An 8,391-nucleotide genomic window follows, 5' to 3' on the forward strand; every position below is an offset into this window, starting at 1 on the left:
CCCGGCTGTGTCCCCTCCCAGCTTCTTGTGCACCCCCAGCCTGCTCGCTGGTGGGGTGGGGTGAGAGGCAGAAAAGGCCTTGACTCTGTGTCAGCACTGCTCAGCAGTAACGAAAACATCCCTGTGTTATCAACACTGTCTCCAGCACAAATCCAAAACACAGCCCCATCCTAGCTACTGGGAAGAAAATTAGCTCTATCCCAGCCAAATTCAGCACGCTGGTGCATTTCTGTAAACTTTTTTTTTCCCCTTCTGCCCGTACCATTTTGTACCACACGCTCGCGTTACACAGACGTCTCAGGTGGACAGAATGACAGTTGTCACAGTGAAAATAACTCTGACAGTAAGAGCTCTTTCTACTTTCCTGATGCTGTCTGGCAGAGATGTGAATTCATCACACAGAATAAGCTTCAAAGCAGCTCGGGAGGTTGTCACAGCACTGGAAATCTAGAGCTGCTAAATCTGCAGTGCCCATTCAGGAGAAATCCTGTGGATACTGGAAATCCTGCAGACGCACCCTGTATCAATAGAGAAACACCAAGGACGCAGAGGGCAACTCATGGTCAGGACCCAAAAGTCTGGGCATGCAGGGTCAGGCAATGTGACAAACAGCAGCTAAATCTGATATATGATTTCCTAATTTAATCCCATTATATGACAAATCCTCAGCTAGCTAAAACTGTCACTCCACCCAAAGTGCTAGACTTTATTTTAAAATACATCTTTTATATTTCCTTCTCTGTAATGTCACAAACCAGAAACATTTTACAATGACAATAAAGGAGGGATGACACTACAGCAAAGAACTGCAAGTCACAGAAACATTTATGTGAGATGATGATTGACACAGTAAAGATTCACCCCTCTTTGGTAAACTGCTGCTTTTTCAAGAGAAGGAAAATAAATCTACCAGCCTTAGTACAAATATCTCAATTATTGCTCATTTTCTTTCTTCTTTTTTTTCCCCCACAACCACACACACACACACATTACAAGAGCTTGTCCTGCACATAAAGGGACTCGTTCCCATCTTTCCATCCTTAATACAGGTAGGGTGACAAGCTTTATGTCCTCTGCCTTGGTTCCCAGAGACTGTGCGAGCGGAAGAGAAGCGCAGGAAGAGAGCATTTGGCTGAGCTGCTGGCAGGGCTCTTTCAACTCCTTGTGTTGACCGAGAGTTTGTAGTACCAAGCTGCGCTCTCTATGACCTGTTAAATATGTTGAGATTTGCGATTAAGAATGTTCTTTGGAACTTACAGCACCAGCACTACGCCTCGTAGTGATGATTTTGAGTGAGAGTGTGTGTTTGCTTTGAGCACGCTCTGCAGCATACCTGATCACACTCTCGTTTGCCGCTTCTGCTTCAGCACTGGGGAAAATAAAGGCTCATGCACACGTGGAAGCAACGTCTAATTTCAGCCCTAGTAAAAACGTGTGGCAGACTCTTCTCCTGGTGCTGTTAGCCTTCAACTGCGAAAAATACTATTACAAAAATTCAAAGATATCCAAAAGCAATTTCCAAACAAGCAGAATCATATATTATATTTCCATATACCTTTTATAGTGCGCAAGGATAAGAGTGGCTCCATAATGGCGTTATAAATATAGCAAATTAATGGTGGATGCAATGCCAACACCTTGTCATTATGCAAATTGGAATGTCGGCAGAAATGGTTATTCAACAATCCCTTTCAAAGTAACCAGATGCCTAATGCTGCTCATTATGTCTAAACTAATTAGCACCACATTTAAACGATTTTAATAAGCTTTTTCCTTAACCCCTTGACAGAGGGGATTCCTGATGCTAATGCAAAAACGTATGAGCACTTGGCACAGGAGCACTGGGGTTTTGCTCAGGGCACCGACAGGCAGAAAAGCAAGGGGAAGTCTACCCAAAAAGCCAAATGACGATATTTAAGTTACAGACATTTAGGGATGGAGAAACAGATTGCACTGGAGTAAAGTCTAGTTCAGTTTGCCCAGGCTCTGGTGCATCCCACCAGGTGGGGGGAGTGAGCAAGTGGCTCTGTGGTACTCGGTTGCCAATTGACTGAGGTTAAACCACGACAGGGCACTGTGGGATGGTGCCCCTTGTCAGGAAGGCCACTGTCCCTTCCTACCTTCGCCTTCTGCTCCTGGCTCACCTCTCCCTGACATCTAGAGTCTCTACCCTGTTTCTTCTTTCTCGCTTTGCTATGGACTTGATGTCACTCTGCACTCCCAGCTGGTGCAACACAAACACCGCCATGCCCTCCTCCCAGCACGGCAGAGCCTGCTCCCAGACAGCTCTCCTGACCTGGTACTACATTTAGGCTCTGTACTACCCAGACCGAGCTAATAGGAAAGGCTCAACGAGGACATGAATTAATTTCTTTCTCCACTCCATCAGCTTTGAAGGAGAGGAAGAGAAGGGAAAACATCAACTCAGAAACAGGAGTAATTAATCTCTCTTTCCCCTTCTTTTCCTTCAGGAGTAGCATCAGACTCCTGCAGCTGGAAGGGCAATAGCTTTGTCCCACGGGTCACGATTTGTCCAGCTGCCAGGCAGAGCCAGCTCTCATCCGCATCTGTTTTCCAGGGGGTGTGCTAAGTTTTGGGATTTCTAGCATCTCTCCCAGCTGAAGGGCTAACCAGTGCTGCTGGATGGGGAGCATCCAGACTGGCCTTGATCTACGCTGCTGCTCTGAGGCCTTAGCCTCTGTCGGGGCTTCCCACCCCTTCTTAAGTCCTTTAATTTCTGTAGAGAATTTTGTAAGAGAAAGGACCGTCACCACATTCGTTTAAGAGGGATGCTCCTAGGGCTCTGAATGTACCAACAGGCTCTAATTTCTCTCACTAGCCTTTCACCATCTTTCTCTGTAATCCTTCTCTGTATCCGCATCCCCCACCCTGCCAGGTGTTCAAGGTCTGCACTGATACGGCACAGCTGCCTCTCCTTGGGTCAGGCTGCCACGAAACCAGCTAAGCTATGGGAGACGTAACTGGGGTCTCCACCCTGAACCCTCCAGCTGGCTGCAGGGGAACTGCACGTAGGTGGAGTCCCTTGCTTGAGCTGTGGGGTAGCTGCTGTGCTTGGCTTTGTACCTTACTGACCCTCAGCCTGATCTTTCCTTGCTGACTTGGCTCCAGGCCTGCCTTTTATCTTGGTGGGCTTTCAGGTAATTGCTGACTGGTGGCTGGCTCTGTTACTATCACCAAACTTGGTTTTCTTGTTTGGGTATGTCCTGGTTTCAGCAGGGATAGAGTTAATTTCCTTCCTAGTAGCTGGTACAGTGCTGTGTTTTGGATTTAGGATGAGAACAAAGTTGATAACGCACTGATGTTTTAGTTGTTGCTGAGCAGTGCTTACACTAGTCAAGGACTTTTCAGCTTCCCATGCTCTACCGACTGAGAAGGCTGGAGGTGCACAAGAAGCTGGGTTTTAATAAGCTTTTTCCTTAACCCCTTGACAGAGGGGATTCCTGATGCTAATGCAAAAACGTATGAGCACTTGGCACAGGAGCACTGGGGTTTTGCTCAGGGCACCGACAGGCAGAAAAGCAAGGGGAAGTCTACCCAAAAAGCCAAATGACGATATTTAAGTTACAGACATTTAGGGATGGAGAAACAGATTGCACTGGAGTAAAGTCTAGTTCAGTTTGCCCAGGCTCTGGTGCATCCCACCAGGTGGGGGGAGTGAGCAAGTGGCTCTGTGGTACTCGGTTGCCAATTGACTGAGGTTAAACCACGACAGGGCACTGTGGGATGGTGCCCCTTGTCAGGAAGGCCACTGTCCCTTCCTACCTTAGCCTTCTGCTCCTGGCTCACCTCTCCCTGACATCTAGAGTCTCTACCCTGTTTCTTCTTTCTCACTTTGCTATGGACTTGATGTCACTGCACTCCCAGCACTGTGGAGTTTCCCTTGGGCACTGCTTGGGGCAGAACTCTCTTTCATGTTTCCAGATGCAAATTCAAGTGTTATTTTCACCTAGGAGCAGGATATTGTTAATTGTTTTGTTTTTATTTAAATGTAGCTGTCTCAGTGCATCCCAAAACAGACATATGGAGAAATTGTTCTCCAGTAGTTATCAGAATAACACCTTTTTTCTCAGGCTTTGGTGTCCAAGACGTCCTAAAGGCTGATCTTCTAGCTGGTGACAATTGCTATGAGGGAGCTCTTTCCTGAATCCATGAAACTCAGTGCTGTTTTTAATGGTAGGTGTCTAAGGGAATAAGGATCCAGATCCAGCTGTCCCTTGCCCCAGTCTGTGGACTGTAATCTGGAAGGCTCTCTTTTACCTTCTGTCTAGTCTTCTACATGAAGCATTTTTAGCTCCACTGTGGTTCAGTTCCCACAGGAGAACGGATGATGTGAACCGTCTCCTTCCAGCTCCCTTGCATTTAAGTCACCTATGGCTTGGGCTATCTCCCGAGACAGGACATGGGACTGTCACCCCTTAGGCCGAGAAGGGACCGGGAACTCCACCTCCTCTGAACGTGTGCTCCAGCATTATAGCTATTACGTGCGCTATGATTGCCACTGCCTACTTAAAAAGTGGTTTTTGTTAAAGGTATGTGTTTGGTGGGTGTTAGGCAAGGTGTGAAAATACATGCCCGAGCAAGCCTTCTCAAGTGCTCGTACGGTTCTTCCCCTGGGTCTCATTAGGCCTAAGCAAGAACTCTGGTTTAGGGGGGAAGGCCAGTGCAGTTCAGGGCATGTACAGACCCTTAGGGGCCCAGGGACCTTAAGCGTTTCTTGGGCTGCAGTTTTGGACTTGGGTACCTAGACCTTTCTTGGGCCAGTTTGCAGAAAGTCCCTTTCTATGCCTGTTTGCTACTATCCATGGTCAGACTATGCTGTAAAGGCATGAAGTTTTCCTATATGGCAGTACCATTTCAGAAGGCGTGGTTTTAAATGACCAGTTTTCATCACTTAAGTACTGCTGTAACGTCCAGATGTCCTTACCTGCTCTGCTGCATAACCTACAGATGCATTCACATCACCTCCATGAGTAAAACCATTGATGTGTTTAATAGCACTGGATGAGACACAAACCTAGCTGCACGAACAGCCAGGTATTTGCATGAGTGTTAGAGACCACCAGATGGCTATCTCTGCTAAACTATTTTGATACATGCCGAATTGGGTTTTTGCTGGCTGGATTCCTAAGAGTGAATACTTCTTCTTGCTTCTGGCTAGTAGATCCTTATAATGAGGAACAGCCTTATCGTCCATTTCCGCAGCCGCTTTAAGTGGAACAAGTTTATTTTTTGTTTTGCATGAAAGATGTTTTTTTCAATAATGTCCACATGGAACTCACTGATGCCCTCCTCAACCTGCAAACTGTTTTACGTGGCATGATGCATTGTCCCTGCAGAACCGCTTACGAATCCCCTTTGTCTTGCTTCCAAAAAAAACCCCAAATAAATCTTTTAAACATCATTTCTAAGAGCTTTTAAGGGTCACAGTTTTCTAACAGAAATCTTCAGCCAGACCTGGATTGCTCAAGCCAAGCCTCAAGTAAGTTTAGAGAAAACAAAATCGCAAGGTATCATGCAACAGATGAGTATGGACCCATCATCCTGCCTCAGTAACTTCAGAGGGGATGTGCTGTAGGGTTGTTTTTATTCAGAAGCCCGGCTCACAAACTCCATACCAAGCTCATTTATGTCACTAAGTGCTTTATATTAGAGGGCCAGACCCTTCATTCCAACCTTAAACAGCACTAAATGCATACATGCGACAGTCTCTTCCTTCCAGGCTTTTACTTCCCAGATGCAACCGTGTGCTTAGGTAAGAATAATCATGCAGAAGTCTTTGCTTTCAGTTCTTGTTTTACCACTGAAACAGCACTAGTTATAAAAGGATGACTTAAATGCACCAGCACAGCTCACTTCAACTCAGAGTTACCGTGTCCTTTTAGAGATACAGAATATTCAGCCTGTATTACAACTATTCACCTTAACAACACTCTAAGGGCCAAATCATCCAAGGTGTTTAGGTACCTGGAAATCACATGCAGTATCCCCATAAGTAGACGTATAGTACAATTGCAAAGGCATTTGAGTGAGTTATAAAGACAAAACCACACAGCAGAGATTATGTGAATGATACTTGTATTTTTTTATTCTTTTTTTTTTCCCCAGAAGCCCTGAGGACAGGAGTAGAAAAGTACCAGTAGAAATGTCACACAGACAGTTTAGCAGCTAAGATGTTTGAAGAGCTGCTGAGCTGAGAGACCTCAAATTTGTAAGTTGCTATAAGTAAAGTGATGTGCAGAGGTGTGATGTATCTAAAAATTAGCTTAATTTATTTTGAACTGAAAAGGATTTCTATTTAATGAAGGTATGCTGGACCTTTGGAGATAGATGCCTTTTTAAAAATTTTCCTCCAGCAGAGCTACAGATATAAACCCAGGAAAAGGAGAAAGCTCCCCAAATCCTCTGAATTATGTCTGACCAGGTCTAATGAGAACGCTTAAGTGGCAAAATTAAAGACCTGTTGCATGTATATATGCTGAGAAGCCCTTGTAGAGAAATAATTTGATTAAATGAGCCAATTTTCTCAAACACTGGATAAGGGGAAGATGCATGCTGGTAAGAGGCCAGGCTAGTATGAAGGCAGTGCTACAGAGGATGTGTGTTTAGCACGTTCTCCCATGAAGAGTCAATGGTCTTTCTTCCTTCGAGGCAAAAAGAGGAAAAGAAAAATTCATATCCAACTGGGTATATAGATTCCCCACCTGACAAGAAAAGTTCTTGCAACAAAACCGGGGCGGGAGGGGGGAAATAGAAGAGTTTAAAAAAGGTCATCCCTAACCTGGCCCGAAGTCCATGCACCTGTGCCTGAGTTAGCCACTTCCAAGTCACTTGCTGGGAAACCTTAAGTCTGCAAATTCTCTTTCTGCGTGAAAGAGGCACTCTAGAAAAACACCTTTTTGCGTGCCTGTGTTTTCACTAAAGAAAGGGGGAGAGCATACAGATCACACCACAGGATTGGGCTTAACTGGTGGATCAGACGCTCGGGGCCAGATAGGAACTTTCAGCTGGTAATTCTAGAACTGATGTGACTGAGTATAATGGAGCATAACTTGCTAAGCATGCTTTTTTTTCTCACAGCTTTCTACCATTTCCCTCTCCAATCTCAGTCTTTAGGTTTTTTTGGTGGTTTGTTTTTTTTTTTTTTACTATTTCACTAAAAGCCCAAAATGGGAATTCTATGGGGTGAAGTCCACCTACTGTTTGCTGGAAACTTTCTAGTGCTGACACCTCATGTCCACAGCAAAGAAGGGTTAAGTGCCACTGCACAATGTAAGTTCCTCCCTCTTTTTACAGGGAGGAGAAAACATGTCTTATAAATTAAGACCTTCAGTCTGTGCAAGCTCAAGAATCTCTGGAATAGTGGCACCATGACCATTGTGGCTCTTCTGAATATTAATCTCCAAGATCAAACAGTTTCATTTAGACTGTTCTCGGATCCCAGCATCCAATGATCTATATTACATTCATATGTGCGGGGTTTTGCTGGTTTTGTTTGTTTTCAATTTTTTTGTCTTTATCTTTGCTAAGAAATAAAATCAGTTTAGCAGTTGATTCAACTGACCTGGCAGTGAACTTGGTTTGTCCTTGTCTATGTTTTCACCTGAAGCCTTCACTGCCAAATTAGCTAGACTGATAGCAGAAGTGGCTTTGCTTTCCAGTGCAGTAGATATCTTTTGAAATTCTTGCTTTCAGTTGGCTATTTATTATTTTATTTCTGGTAGTTTAGAAGTATATCTTCCAACTACCTCTGTTGAAGAGGAAGAAGTCTTCCAAACTGCAGAGCTCTGCAAGATAAACTATCAAGATTCAGCATTAATTGCTTTCTAAGCAGTAGTCGTGCAAGTCTAAAGGTATCTGGCAGAGCTGTAAATTAGCTTTTGTCTGAGGCTGTCAGAAGCTACACTGAGGACTTCACATTTTCTCCCTTTTTTTAATTCTTAGAGTCTCTTGATGCATGAGGACACACCTCCAACAGGTGAGTGACTAAGCCAGTGCTGCAGAGAATCCATTCTAATTTGTATTCTGTATTTTATTGAAGACTTCTGCAGCTCACTTTGAGTTTTCAAACACTCCATCCTCCTTGATACCCTGGATTTCCTTCACTCATAAAGCTGTATGAAACCCTACAAGAGCACAACTGGTCAATGTTTGGCTCACTCTGCTTAAGAACATGACTAGAGCTGGCAAAGCAGGTTTGGGGGTGTCGTGGTTTAACCTCAGTCGGCAATTAAGCACCACGCAGCCGCTCGCTCACTCCCCCCCACCCGGTGGGATGGGGGAGAGAATTGGAAGAGCACAAGTTAGAAAAACTCGTGGGTTGAGATAAAAACAGTTTAATAATTGAAATAAAATGATAATAATAATATGATA

Source organism: Aptenodytes forsteri, unplaced genomic scaffold, assembly GCF_000699145.1.
Source record: "Aptenodytes forsteri isolate BGI_AS27 unplaced genomic scaffold, ASM69914v1 Scaffold88, whole genome shotgun sequence".
Taxonomy (NCBI): domain Eukaryota; kingdom Metazoa; phylum Chordata; class Aves; order Sphenisciformes; family Spheniscidae; genus Aptenodytes; species Aptenodytes forsteri.